The sequence below is a fragment of the Tenebrio molitor genome, chromosome 7 (genome assembly GCF_963966145.1).
Source record: "Tenebrio molitor chromosome 7, icTenMoli1.1, whole genome shotgun sequence".
In the NCBI taxonomy this organism is placed as follows: domain Eukaryota; kingdom Metazoa; phylum Arthropoda; class Insecta; order Coleoptera; family Tenebrionidae; genus Tenebrio; species Tenebrio molitor.
Window position 1 is genome coordinate 21,719,472 of NC_091052.1, and position 15,743 is coordinate 21,735,214.

Genomic DNA, 15,743 nt, shown 5'->3' on the forward strand with positions numbered 1-15,743 from the left:
GATCGACGGTTCTCATCGATGATCGACGGCGTAGGCCTTTTGGTGCCTTTGTTTTGATTTTTCTAACCTATCTCGGTCCCGCTGTCGCGCGTCAAAAATTCGACCACGCACGCACCTGTCGGTTCACGATATTCCTTCGGTCGACAGCTGTTAAGGTCTGTTTTCCTTCACCGAGACTGGTTAGATTTTTTTTGGGCAAGGCGATAAGTTCGCGTTTCGATGCCACTCTTCCTCTTTCGCAAAAGTACCGTGACTGGGTGAACTTCGTGTCAGCGTTTCTTTTGTGGATCGCACCGATTTTCGGGATTTTCACGAAGTCTCCTGTGCCCGTCAGAAGAGTTGCGTGGTTCTCCGTTTCGTGCTGGATAGCGTACCTTTTGGAACCCCAACTCAATCGGAATTTCCGGATCTTGGGAGTCACGGACTTTTTTTGGCTTTTCGTCGCCCCCAAAAAAAAAAGATCTCACGCCGACTGAGTAAGTCACAGTTTTCCCGTCGTACGTTACCTAATGGCGTTCTCTTCTTTCTATGAAAGGGTCTTTTAAGCGGATCTCTTACGAGGACCTTTTGCCGGACCCGTTCCAGCGGATCCGTCGAGTTTCCTGTTTTTCTGGCCTTCTTTTTTCATCTCCACCGGAATCAGCAGCGGCCTCAACGGCAGCAGGACCGCCGAGCCGCGAACCCCACAGGACGCCGAAGGACGATGCAGGAGGCTCAGGTCAGATCGTTCCCGAATATCATATCGCGCCTACAGGAACAGAGCCTCCATTTTGCTCGTGCCGGGTATCTCCTCTCTCGAGGCCGCAGCCGTTTTTCGGCAAGGAGATAACGTCTCTTCTTTTGTTTCACTGTCTCTCTCTCTTGTGTCGCGTGTTTTATCTTGTGTGTGTGTGTAATTTGGAATTCAAACTTTTTTTGACAATATTATTTGTAAATCCGACGCCGGTAACTTAAGAGTTGCGTTTTAATTCGATACCGTTTGTTTTGCGGTCGCACCGAGCTTGTACAAGTATCGTCGGCGGCTCGCGGGAATTTCATCTTTAGTTTTAATTTATTTTGTGCGTTACCGGTCAGGACCGTTCCTTGAATTTTTTTTGTTTGCTGCAATCGAACATCGAACAGTAATTTTTTTTTTTTTTTCACCAACAATCAATTGTACGCATTATTTTTTTTTAATGTTCACTTATTGTAAATATTTATTGTACCAGAGGATCTAATTTGATTAAATTTGTTAACTGGGACACGTGTGTTTCTTTTCGGGTATCGGCCCCGGAGTATCGTCGGATCCGGATACTCCCGAAGCATCAGTGCCGGAGGATCCTGGCGCCCTTATCTTCTTGTCTTTCGGGTCTGGCTAATTCGTTCGCTTACCCCGCCCAAGACTGAGCTACCGACAATTGCCAACCGCCGACCCAAATTAGAAAAATATCGTGGCAATTTTGGCGCCCAACGTGGGGCCAGCGTCAACAAAATTTTGATTCCCTGGTACAAGGATTAGTTATTGTTCGATGTCTCGTATTGTGTTAGAGTGTACCACTAGTTGACTTAGAGCGGAAGCAAGTCGCTCCTTTCCGTTGTGCACGTCTGCGTCCTTCTTTAGTCATTTTATTCATTTGTGAAGTTAGTTGATCTACGTGGTTGCGTGTGAGTACGGATCATTTTCGAGATGGCCTTAAAGTTTGAGGTCAATAGGTTGGCTTCGGACGAGCTGTCCTACGAATTAGAGATACGAGGTATCGTAGGATTGGCAACCGTCGCGGAGATGCGGAAGACCCTCCGCAATTTGTTGAGGCTGGAAAAGTCTCCTACTCCACTGACCTATCCCGACCATCCCTATACCTTTGAGGAGGATGTCACAGCGGTGGCCCAAAAGTTGGACGAAATAGGAGGTTTAGTAGAGTCTTTCGAAGGTGTTCGGGACGCGACCTATGCGAAGATCATAAGCAAGATCGCGCACGCGCTCGGTCGTGTGAATAAGTCTCGCGCTACTGAGGCGGCTGAGGAGTCGCGGAAGTCTCGGTTGATCGTGAGTCTCCTCAATTTGCATTCGACGGCGAACTCGAAAGCTAGACGACGCGAAAGATCGAGTCTGAACCAATCCGCGGGCGTCGTCGACGTCGATTTGATGGAAGGTTCAGGTGACGAAACTTCGAGCGCGGATGATGATGTGGATGGAGCCGTGGGAACTCCAGTCACTCCGCGAGCCGCGTCTAGTCCCACCGTGCAGCGTCCACCGTCGGTACCGATTTCTAAGTGGAATGTAAAGTACTCGGGAGACGATCGAGATATGTCGTTGAGCGCATTTCTCGCGCGGGTGGAAGAGCTGATGGTGGCCCATGAGGGTGGCCCGACACGCGACGAAGCAAGACCTCTTCGATTGCGCCATCGACTTATTCTCCGGTAAGGCTTTGATCTGGTACCGTGCGAACCGGAAAAACGCCACCGATTGGAATTCGCTCGTTACGTTGCTGCGTGGGCAATTCCAGCCGGCTGACTATAACGATCGCCTGTTCGACGAGATCCGCCAACGGACGCAAGGATCGGACGAGACTATAGGTCTCTACCTGGCGGTGATGGACAGCCTCTTCGATCGACTGACCATCAAAGTCGCGGAGCCGGTGCGATTAAAAATCATCCTCCGGAATTTGTCGCCTTTCTATCAGAGCCAAATCGGCGTACATCCCGTTAGATCGCGCGACGAGTTGTTGGGGATCGGTCGCGTGTTGGAGGCTCGCAAGGCATCCGTCGAGTCGTTTGTTCCGCCCGTGACGCGCAAGAATCGAAAATTTTTGGAGCCAGATCTGGCGTACGTTTCCTCCGGACCAAGTACGGCAGCCATCGCGTCCACCGATGAACCCTCTAGCTCGGCCTCGCCGAATCGCCAGAACGTGACGTGCTGGAATTGCCAGAAATTGGGCCACATCCGTAGCAAGTGTCCTGCTCCGAAGAAACTACTTTGTTACTGCTGCGGTAAGCCGGATCACACCGTCCGGAATTGCCCCAATTGTTTGGGAAACGCCAAGGGAGGCCGCTAGCGGGTTGCGATAGTGTCCCCCGTCCCGTGAGCGCAACCGACGCCGAACATCTGCGGAGCAAATTCCTTCTCGATTATATCTTGCAGCACGCCAAGGGTGACGAACGTCCGTATCTGGAAGTGTCGATTTTCGGGCACCCCTTCAGAGGTCTGTTGGATTCCGGTACCTCACACACGTTGTTGGGTGGAGGCGGCTGGTCGATCTTGGAACGTAGCGGAGTTCGGTTAAATAAGACAAAGACGCAATGTACGGTGGCCAACGGCGCGAAATGTGATTGTCTCGGATTCGTTCGAGCACCGGTCCAGCTGCTCGACAAAGTGCAGGTCCTGGACGTACTAATCGTTCCCGACGTTCCTCATGATCTAATACTCGGGATAGATTTTTGGAAGTCCATGGACATAGTTCCGGACTTGAGACAGGATGTTTGGCGCTTTTCTAAAGACGTCGAGTCCGCGCGAGTCCATAGTATTCAGAGCCGCCACGCGTTGAGCAGCGAGCAACAACACGCGTTAGAGAGGCTGGTGCAGTCGGAATTGCACCACACCCACCCTATCGGTTGTACGGACGTCGACCAACACCATATTGAGTTGTTGCCCGGAACCAGACCCATAAAACAGCGCTACTACCCTGTGTCTCCGCACAAACAGAAAATCATAGACGAGGAGTTGCGGAAAATGCTCGAGCTGGATGTCATTGAGCCGTCGAAAAGTCCTTAGTCGTCACCAGTTTGTCTGGTCAAGAAGAAGGACGACACTTATCGGTTTTGCGTGGATTATTCTTATTTTGTCTATGAGGTTGTACAGATAGGTGCGCCCTCTGGTAAAAAGCCTGGAGAGAGCGCAGTCACCGGTGCACTCTTATGCCGTTACCATTGTTAGACTTCAGCCGTTTAGTGAAGATACATTGCGTGGGGATGCGCAACAACGCTATTTCGTTCGACCAGTCCATTATTAGGAAATAAGGGTGATTGGCGTTTGCCGGCAAAATATCGGTAGATGTCACCACCTCGCGCATTATGGGAAACTGTAATAGTATTACAGAAATTACAGAAGGAAAAATTTATTCGAATTGTCAAAATTTAAATGACTAGCTGTTTCTAGCAAACACAAATTGATTTTGCGCTGATTATGATTGAAGTTCTCAGTGTATTTGTTATTTTGACAATCAATGACTGATTAACGGTTGATATTTATTCGAGTTTCGAACCCTTCCTATGTCTAGCTGGTTCTCGCGAACACAAATTAATATCACAAAATGATTTGCACCGATTATGATTGAAGTTCTTATTGTAGTTACGTTATTTTGGCAATCAATGACGAATTGACGATCGACATTTATTCTAGTTGAGAACCTTTCGTAGGTATTACAGTTTGCATTCATTCGCGATCCAAGTGCCTCTGGTGGCCATTTCACATCGAATGGTACGACTTGTTATTATCGGCGCAGACGACGATTATTTATATCACCCGTTTTTAAATCAACAGCAACGAATACAATACTTAATTGTGCATCAAACTTAGTATAAATTGTTTAACTACATGTTTTTATATAAACCACTTCTATGGGACGCACTGGTTTTTCTACGGCACTGGAATATTTGGACCGCGCAGGTTTCCTCCACCTAATGTATTGTAACCTACCTGAGGGGATGGTCCACTGCCTCGGCATCAGTCGTAGAGCAATTCTTGTATTGGGGGGTTCCTTCTCGACAAAAATAGGGCGCCACGGATTTGGTTGAAAAAAAGATTTAAAATTTTGAAATGGCGATTTCATCTCTGAATGTATAAATACATTTCACAAATATCCCACGTAAAGACCATCTTGCCTTGCAACAAAACAGTGACACTGAATGTACTGTATTCGTGATTTTACAAAGTGCAGTAAATAATCTTGATTTTAGAGGGGTGGGGGGACGCGATCAAAATTGTGGTTGAAAATTGGATCGCAAAGACTAAAAGGTTGAGAAACGCTGGTCTAAGTAGTAAAGTTCCAAAGTAAGGCGTGCGTTTAAATAAAACCCAAAAATACGACAATATTAATACTTCCACAAGGTACTATTCCGGACACGGAATCTTGGCCAACATTTTTTTGACATTTCTAAAAAAAATGATGTAAACCAACCATTAGTGTCATTAATAAATTACAATTATTAAAAATCACTTTGAAGTTTTTCTTGTGACATCAAAAAAGCATGCAAATGGTATTATCGAGTCAAAAGTTGGGTTATATTCAATAAAGGCCAGTCCACACATATTTGTCAGTTAAATGTCAGTTGTGGCCAAGATTCCGTGTCCGGAATAGTACGTCGTTACTGGCGACGTTATTCTAAACAAAGTAAACAGGGTGTTAGATAAATCTTCGGCAGAATTTCAAAGACAGCATTGTTAGCCTTTCTGGAACCAGAAAGTTGATAATCATTTTTTGGATATAATGCATATCTCGCCAGAGAATCGATACACTTCCACCATTTGGTAACCGCTTAAAAAATGTTTTTGTTCGACACTGTCAGAATTTGAATTTTCCCCTGTGTGAATGGATTTTGGTAAATGTCACAACTTGTCAAAACGAAACGTCAAGCTAATTTTTAAAATGTTAAGCGATTTGGAGCCTTTAAGGGGCTCGTCGAACAAAAAAACGTTGTATTCAACTCGTTTGAGTGTAAATTGTGCCTTTTTTAGCACTCGTGGGCCTTTAAAACGCTCGTTTCACTCGCGTTTTAAACTGGCCCACTCATACCAAAAAGAGCCCAATGTACACATGAACTCGTTAAATAAACTACTATATAAAGGCTGTTTTTTTAATTTGGCGTCGAAGTAGGCGTTGGAGAGTCGATTGAGATCGCACCACTCGTATAAAGCGTAAGATTTAAACAGCTGATCCGTGATCCGTAACCTGTATAGTGCGTTCACAATCGACAGTTCAACGCCTACTTCGACGCCAAATTTAAAAAAAACATCCGTTACCATTCACGATGTTTTGGCAGAAGGGGAGGCTATGATTTCATTTTTTAACGTTGGATACATGTTTGATTTCTGTCATCTCTGCTGTCACTAAAGTGCCTGACATGTGGACCTATCAAAATGAACGTAACATGTTGCCGAATTTACCGTAATCATAATTAAACGACTTTAAAAACGTATTGATGGTGTTTGTATTAGACTGCAGAACATATTCTCAGTAAGTTAGTTCTTTTTGTGTAAGTGCTGGGTGCCCCAAAATTCGCAGAACAACTCAATGAGGCAATGTCAACTCATGTTAGAAGATAACGAGAAAAATAATAAAAAAAATTCTATTCCTCTTAGATTTGAAGATATGGGAGCTCAAAATGTGCAGCTTTGATCTCATTTATTTTAAATATTAAAAAAGATTTGGACTATTTGTCTTTTACTACCCAGTGGCCTAATAATTCTGAACGATTGTGATCAGGTTTGCAATTATTTTCTTCATTATTTCCAGCATTTTCAAGTAGTAATTTTATATTCGTTTTACCTAAAATAGCGTACGGCAACATGGCTCTGATTTTTCCCTCTCATTTCCATGGATACAACAAAAATGAAATATTTCCCTCCTAGATCGAAAGAGACAAAGTCTCTTATAAGGCCAGCCGCATTAGCTAGTTTCAGGCCTTTTTCGTGTTTTTAAGAGGGCAGCACTATAAGGGGTCTGGAGGGTTGCCTATCTTCAATAATATAACCTCAAATAATTGGCAGCATAAGGTTAGATTGGTAAGAATCTATAAATTTTGGGATTCTGGTATGAGAACGATAAAATCATCATTTTTTTTTTTTTAATTACAATAGATATGCCCGTTATCAAAAATTATTTATTGAACAATAATAATGTAACAATAACAATGATTATGTAATTCTAAATTATTTTCTTAATTAATTTAACTTCATAAGTTTTCTTTTTTTGGTAAGAATGTTTGTCTTTTTAAAAAATTGTGTGTTTGAATTACAATAATTACTTAGTACCGGAGATACTAATTTACCTATTATTACCCTGCAAACAGTGTAATTATGAATTTTACATCGAAAAATGGGGTTGATATAAAGGTATGAAATTAAAATTTTGTTCAAAATATAATCGACTTTTTTATGTGGAAGATATGGCAAGATTTCCTGTATAATTTGGACCAAAAATTCTACTAATTTTATAAATCGTTCGTTTGGATAATTTAAATTTCCTCTATCTTGATTGTAAATTAATTCTAACAAGGGACTTTTCTTGTTAGGTGACGCATCACATAAAGTCGACAAACATATATCACAATTTACACCTTCTTTCAATTTCAAAATTAAATAGCCACATAGGAAAGCTGTGGCTGCTGATCCTATTTCCACATAATTTTTATTAAATGTAGGTATATCTAAACGCTTGTAATTTTTCTAACTTTTCAATAACGTTGTCGGGTAATACTACGATAATTTCATTAGGCTGAGCACTTAAATTTTGAATTTCTATTAATTTTGCATTACTAGTGTATTCTAGACCAGATTTTAGATTAGATGTATTCATACTCTTCATCAATCCATTCTTTAAAATTAGTCGAACTGCATGCTCAGCTGCTCTACAATCTGTGAGGTCATTGCTATCTCCTCGGAGTCTAATATTTGAAAATAAAGCTTCAACTGCATCCGAACTAAAAGATCTTGTCAAAACATAAAAAAAGTTAAGATCGTGGATTAAATATTTCACGCAAAGATATGTGCTTCTTGCTGTGAATATTAGTTCTTCAGCCGTTTCCTTTGTTAAACCTTTCATATTTGCTCCTGCTGAAGTTGTTTGAATATCGTTAATAAATTTTGGAAAATCTTCATTTAACCAAATAAGTCTCGCATCATGAACGTCGGTATATGGGGCCGTGTTCGGATCTATTTTATGAATATACTGTGTTCTATTGCTCACATCATGAATTTGGAAGTATTTATACATGTTTTCCATAAATTTTATTGTTGCAATGCTGTCCTTAAAATTAGGAAATTCTTCGTCATAATTATCATGCTCGTGATGGTGAGCAAGATATCGAAGCGATGCAGTAACAGCCGGTGAAAAAATTTGGACAGCAGGATAAACCTTCATTTTTTCTAAATTGGACGGGTATAAATGTTTTCTTGTTAAAAATCGAACTGGTTTAATAATTAAATTTTCTTGCATATCTAATAAAGTTTTCAAATAATTTGCTGAGATGATGCCATCAGACGAAGTCATATCATGATCCAAAAATATACTTCTTGCATTTTTTATTGCATGACAATAATCGAAACTGAAGAAGAAATGTAGGCCAGGACTGTACGGGTGTGGAATTACATTCTGAAGTGTTCCATTTCCAAAGTGTTTAAACAAAGCTACATGACTTTTGTGATTGTCTCCAACTATTCTGATCACTTTAAATCCACATTCCGCTAGTAACTTCAAAACATCTAATGTAAGCTGATAAAAAATTTTGCTATTCAAATCTTTATGAAAATAATAACTTGCAGGTATAATAAATTTTGTTGAAAGTCCATGAATAACAAAACAAAGAAGTTGATTGGCAGCAACGGGGTAACGTCCAATTGTTTCCGATTTAATTGTATCTAAACCATATATTCGATCTTCAGATTTGGAATAGTATAGAGCTTTTCGAACTGCCATATCATCAACAATCAACGAGCAAATTCGTTCTGGGGCATTCAAAGTTTTAATTTCACACATAAGTCGATTTTTAATCAAATTTTCATTATCTGTTCCGAAATATTTTTTTAAGGTTGTTTTGCAAGGTAATTTTAACAGAACATTTCTAAGAAACTCATATCCTTTTGAAGAACAAAATCTCCATGCTATACATTGGCGGATTGTCATTTCGGACCATACTGGTTTTTTTTTTATTATAATTGTTAATTTGGTCTAACAAAAATATTGCCTTGGGATTCATATTAGACGCATCTTTTTTAAACTGGTGTAAGCTTCGATACTCGGAATTACTAATATTTTTTTCTTTCTCCAAATCTAATTCAATTTTTAAATGATGGTTATAATTTCGTATACGTTTTAATTTTTGTTCCAAACATTGCTTTGTATAAAGCAAATCTTTTATGTTTGCTGACGTCATATTGGTTTGTATATTCTTATCTAAACATTTTTGTGGATTGATTAAATTTAGAAAATCTGAACCAGTATAAAAATTTGGATCTTGGTCTGAAAACTACAAAAATATTACTAAACTAATTTTTGAAAATTCACTTTTAACAAACATTAAATAAGGAAGGAATTGCTCCCTTGCCTAGTCTACGCTGTTTTATTTTTGGTATGAAACTATCTGCAGTAAAATGTTGACTACATATAACTGCAGAGTCCGTTATCTGGTCCATGTCTACGAAATAGAGAAAGAGAAGTAAACTCTACACTTTTAAATTCATATTACATACCAGTGTTCTCTAGTAAAATTTTTTTCCACAATAAATTTAAATTTGCGTCTGCAGGCATAGAATGAAAGGAAACATTATCATCAGGATTACTTGAATTACACGATTTTATGCAGCACTTTCTTACGTATGGCATTTTGTAAAAATAAATTGACAAATATTTTTGATTTTTCAAAATTAGCCGCCTATCGTAATGTACATGACTGCAAAATAGAGGGAGCTACTATAAGGGATGTCCATGGCCTACTAATGGGACTAATGGGACTACCATGGGATGTCAATGAAAGACATTTAAAAACAGACATTTCTACGATGCGACTGGCCTTATAAGAAACTTTGTCTCTTTCGATCAAGGAGGCCATGATTGGGATGCATAGAATGTTTTTAAATGTTGCCACATTTAGTGTAACGAAAAGGTCTATATCTTCCACAAAAAAGAAGATTGATTTTTTTAAACATTTTTACCTGCTATATTAATAATTACTTAACAACGTACTACTACGTTGTTCCGCGAATTTTGGGGCACCCACTATAAATTGAATCGTAGGTGAGTACAAGATAAATATGTAGCACAGATAGTGAAGGAAGAAACAACGACCCAATTGAAATGGCACAGGGGTTTTGCAAGACCTATTATAACTTCGCGATAGAGTTGTGAATTTATGGCTTGAGACTATTTGAAATGTACTCCTGAAATTTGCCAACATTTTTGTAGATACAGGGTGATTTACGAGGAATAATGAGCCCGACGGAATAGAAAATGCAACCCACAATACATTGCAACAAAAAGCCGGACATCGAAGCGGTAAATGTCCGGGTTTTTCTCCTGATGAATTGCGGGTTGCATTTTCTATTCCGTCGGGATCATTATTCCTCGTAAATCACCCTGTATTGTGAAGAACTTATTTTGGAAGATTGGGCAAAATGAATGGGAAATCTTTCATTTGAAAACGTTCTTCCTTTAATAATGATTCAGAATTTTCTAATAAATTATGGAAGTTGAATAGTTTTGTTCTTTTTTGTCATGGCCGATGGGTGTGTAAATATTTTGCAGAAATATTCGAATAAAGTAAGGCTTAATAAGTAGGTACAAGATTTTATACAATCTAGTTCTAGGAATGTTTTGTTTAAAATGAAAAATACATTGAGAAGTTACTAACTGGTTGGTTAAGACACTGTATAGGTGGGTTATCTAAGTGGTGCATAAATTAACAGGAGCCACTTCGTCTTTCGGTCCCGGTCCCAACTACATATTCTGTAGTCTGTTCAAGGCAGTTTCCTGTTTTGTTAAATTGGATTAAAAATGTGTGGGTATTGTTCTATTACAAACTAGTAAAACTGACAACAATGCATTAGTCTGTAGGGAAACGAACTTTATAGAAGAATCGGTTTTATTTCTGACAAGTCTCAAAAACTATAATACAGGGTGGTCCCGATATAACCTGCCAAAAAAATTCTGGGTCATTAGAAGGATCTAACAAGTCCAAAAAACCCCTTTTCATTAGGTCCAAAATAATGGGGATAAATTAACCCCTATCCACACCCATTCGACGCTGCTGACCACAAAAATACGTAACTACTCAGGAATTAATTGTTGGTGTTTGTAAGGATGACAGTATCCAAGCAACATAGGTACCTGAATCGTTTATGACAAATCTCAAATCTGACAAACTAAATCAAATTAGTGACATTTATTGAAAACGCTGTACACTGTGTGCGTCAATTCACCAGCTTATTTAGGTACAAAAGCTGATTTTGTAGACTGAGATGAATGAGTAATAATTAATAAATAAAGTGGTGTTCCTCAATGTGTAAATAAATGTAGAGGTAGTGTGTGCAAAATTGTGGAAGAACTGTGTAATAAGAGTATCGTCTTAATTGTGGTTAAATAGCCAAAATAATGTATTGAATAAATTTATTTACACTTTACATATGTATTCGTACTTTCAACTCTAACTGAGTATATCTACTAACTAATGAAAGGTAAACTAGACTAGAAAAATTATTTTATAATAAATGTTCTGTGTGCCTTCCGTTGGCATTTAAGCACATTTGAGTACGCCGGTACCAATTTTCATAAACAGAATTCAGCATTTCTGGGTTTTTACGAGTCTGGTTCGCGGCGTCTGTTACGTGTTTGCCTTTTGTATTTATTTCAATTTCGTATACCAAATGTTTCGTGTGGCCCCAAAAATTCAAATCCAGAGGGGTTCAATGGAGGATCGGGGACGCCATCGTATTGGAATCAGTCAGAAACAACCTCACATAAATGCACATGTAGCTTCACAAAAGTACAACGGGACGGAAGGACTCCTTCGGGAAAACGGTCGCCGTATGGTCGCCTTGCCGGTCTTGAATTACCACGTGTTTCGCCATAAAGTAAATGCAAATCGGCGTATTCTTGTTTTGTGAACTTCATAACTTTCTAAAAAGGATTAAATTAATTAATTAATTTAATTTAAAATTAAACTTGACAAATGTCATAGGTGTTACAGGTACCGTTGCTAAAGAAATTGCAGCCAAGTAACCAGAATTACCTTTTTAAAATCGAGTAACTCATTAGCGTACAGCAAATTTTGATCAAATTTTCAATTATTTTTATCTCGAAAACGAAAAGACTTTTGTTAGAAACATTTTTTGTGTATCAGTTCTATTCATCGTCACCTATTACTGGATTTCTTCTGGCAGGTTATATCGGGACCACCCTGTATAACAATAACAATTGAAGTCCCTACCAACTTCCTAATTCTAGCCTACTTGCTTCGAGGGTCACTGCATAGCTCCCCCCTGAGTGATAACGGAATCTTTTAACAAAAAAGCTGGTTTAACTCGATCAACGGAAACAACTTTTGCACTATTTTTGATCTGGATGTTGAACGTTTTTTCATTCCTGGAGATTACTCGATAAGGTCCATCATAAGGGTGTTGTAAAGAACGCCTCACAGCATCATGACGGAGAAATACGTAGGAACAGGTTGCAAGAGCTTTGTGAATGAAAACATTCGATCTGTCGTGATGAGCAGCGGCTGCAGGACGGAGAAAGTTGCATTTTGGTCTTCAAATTTTCTCGAACACTGACTGACTGACCTCTGATTTCAAATCGGCCAAAAATTCTCCTGGTAACCTGAGAGTATCTCCATACACTAGTTCGCTTGTTGAAGTACCTAAATCTTCATGTAAAACTGAACGAAATCCCAATAAGATAAGTGGCAATGTTTCTATCCACTGAGGGGTAGCATGACACATTAGACATTATAGCAGCTTTCAATGGTCTATGCCAACATTCAATTGCTCCGTTTGATTGCGGGTGATAAGCTGTGGTGTGGCTTGTTTTAGTTCCATATTTTGGCTACCTCTTTAAAAAGTGAAGATTCGAACTGGGTTCCTTGGTCGTGTTTTATTTCAGCAGGTACTCCGAAGCGCGCGATCCAGCCCGACAAAAACGCTTGCACTACTGTTTCGGCTTTGATGTCTTCCAATGGTATGGCTTCTGTCCAACAAGTAAAACGATCAATACACGTTAGAAGGTATTTGTATCCTTTTGAACAGGAAAGGGGACCTACGATGTCTATGTGCACGGTCTTGAAACGTTCGTTTGGCGTTGGAAGTGTGCTCACCAGACTTCTTGTGTTTTCCAATTTTACTTTTCTGACATTGAAGGCCAAATAAATTTTGTACGAAGAAGTTTCGTTGTCGCTCTGATACCGGAATGGGATAAATTATGGATACTTTCGAACACTTGGCGTCGAAATTTTGGAGGAATGTAAGGTCTGATGACACCTGTAGAAACGTCACAATACATTTGATTGTTCGAGTCAGGTATCGAGATTTTCTTGAAATGTAAATTTGAATCGGTCGATGTCATCAACAACGATTTTAATTCCTCGTCGTTTTCTTGAGCTTCCGCCACTGCTTCGTAATTGACAGGTTTAGGGATAAGAACCTCTTGAATTCTGGAGAGCGTGTCTGCAACAATATTGGCCTTTCCTGAAATATGTTGAACATTGGTAGTAAATTGACCAATGTAATCGAGGTGTCGTAACTGACGAGGACTTGCTTTTTCTGATTTTTGCTTAAAAGCGAAAGTAAGTGGCTTGTGATCCGTGAAAAGAACAAATTCACGTCCTTCTAGCATGTGACGAAAGTACCTGATGCTCAGATATGCTGCCAGCAGTTCACGATCATAAGTGCTGTAACGCTGTTGAGTAGCATCCAATTTAGTAGAAAAAAATGCGAGCGGTTGCCATTTTCCTTTAACGAGCTGTTCTAGAACTTCGCCAACTGAAAAGTCTGATGAATCTACATAAAGTGCTAAGGGTGCTCCTGATGTTGGATGAACTAAAAGGGTTGCATGTGCTAGAGTTTGTTTACAGGTGTCGAATGCTCATTTTAACTCTTGTCCATAATATTTTGGCTCCAGTTTTCTTGTTTTTACCTGACAATATGTTTTGTAATTTGAGTTGTGCTTCTGCTGCGTGAGGGATAAATCTCCAGTAATAATTTACCATTCCTAAAAAACGTTGTAAGTCTTTAATCGTCCCAGGCAACTTAAAATTTGTAATGACTGCCACTTTCTCGGGCAATGGTTGAATACCATTACTATCGATGAGATATCCCAAGAATTTGACTTTGCTTTTCCTGAAAACACATTTAGCCCTATTGATAATAATGCCATATTGACGTAAACGTTCAAAAAGAAGTCGGAGATGTTGTTTATGTTGTTCCTGGTTATTAGATGCTACCAAAATGTCGTCAATATAGGGGAAACAAAAATCAAGATTTCTTGTGACTTCGTGGATAAATCTTTGAAAAGTCTGAGCGGCATTGCAGAGCCCGAAAGACATAAAGGGAAATTCAAAAAGACCAAACGGAGTGATAATAGCTGTTTTCGGGATATCTTTGTCTTCGACTGGAATTTGGTGATACGCTTTGACTAAATCAATTGTGCTGAAGATTGAGTTCCCTGCGAGCGTTTGAGCAAAATCATAAATGTGTGGAATGGGATAGCGATCTGATATTGTCACATTGTTCAGCCTGCGATAGTCTCCGCCTGGACGCCATTCTCCGTTCTTTTTTGAAACCATATGTAGTGGGCTTGCCCACTCGCTGTTTGAAGGACGACATATTCCCTTTTCTATCATTAATCTAAATTCTTCTTTTGCAATTTTCAACTTCTCGGGGGAAAGTCTACGGGCTTTAGAAAAAATTGGCGGTCCAACAGTTTCTATGCGATGTCTAACATTATGTTTAACTGTAGTGTTGCCGTTACCAGGCGAACTTGAAATATCTGTGAACTCCTTTAACAGGAACTGAGAAGCAAAATCCATATACCGGGACATTTTTTTAACATTGAACATAGCCCATACTTATTCCCTATGTTCAGTTTTAAAAAACACAGGTCAATGCATGTATGTAATCACGTAACCAAGGTAACGAAAATAAGTACTTGACAGTTTAACAAAATGATCAAGTTGTTTGAAGAAGAAATACACATAATGCAGTTATTCTATGCCAATCAGAGCATTAGAAATGTGCGTGACATTTCCAATGCAACACATGATAGACCAATTCCATCAATCGGAACAATTTTTAACATTATTTCAAAATCTCTGGTATTCGGTCTAGTTGGTCGCATAGCAACTCACAATGCATTGATCTGTGTTTTTTAAAATTGAACATAGGGAATAGGTATGGACTATGTTCAGAGTTAAAAAAATGTCCCGGTAGGCGTCTGTAGATCCAACCATAGTTGTTTTCTTATTGGTATTGCCGACATAAGGCGTAATTTCGGATCTAGCGAGGATTCTTTGCTTTTTAATGTCCACCAAAAGGTCGAAATGATTTAAGTAATCAGAACCAATGATCGGTTTTGACACGTCCGCAATAAGAAATTTCCATGTGAACTTTTTGAAATTGAAGTCTAAAGTTAATGTTCTCTCACCATACAGGGTGCGTCTGCTTAAACTTTATATTTGAATATCTTCGTTATTTTAAATGACTGCTCAATGATATTTAGTCTTAATAAAGGCTGCATTGCCCTCTTTACATAAGCACTACAAAAATTAACAAGGATCTGGACAGAAGAGGAATATTCAAGAAAAAAATTAATGAAAAAAAAATTTTTCAGCATTTTCTAACATTATAACTTTTAACATGCATATCAAATGTTTCTGTGTAGATTTTCTGCCTAACAATCATCCTAGTGCTTATATTATTGACCAATAAATTAATGTTAAATAAAGACAATTTCCAGACTTCATTCACCAGTGTCTACTTACGTAAAAAAGTACTTCACGGCTTA

General features: G+C 39.3%; 1 long non-coding RNA gene across 1 annotated transcript; it reads left to right on the forward strand.

Annotated features, from left to right (window-relative positions):
* Window positions 1–349: 349 nt before the first annotated feature.
* LOC138135572 (uncharacterized) lies at window positions 350–1,322 on the forward strand. Its single transcript, XR_011161017.1, has 2 exons — window positions 350–476; window positions 536–1,322. It is a non-coding gene; the product is annotated as an uncharacterized lncRNA (long non-coding RNA).
* The last annotated feature ends 14,421 nt before the right edge of the window (window positions 1,323–15,743 follow it).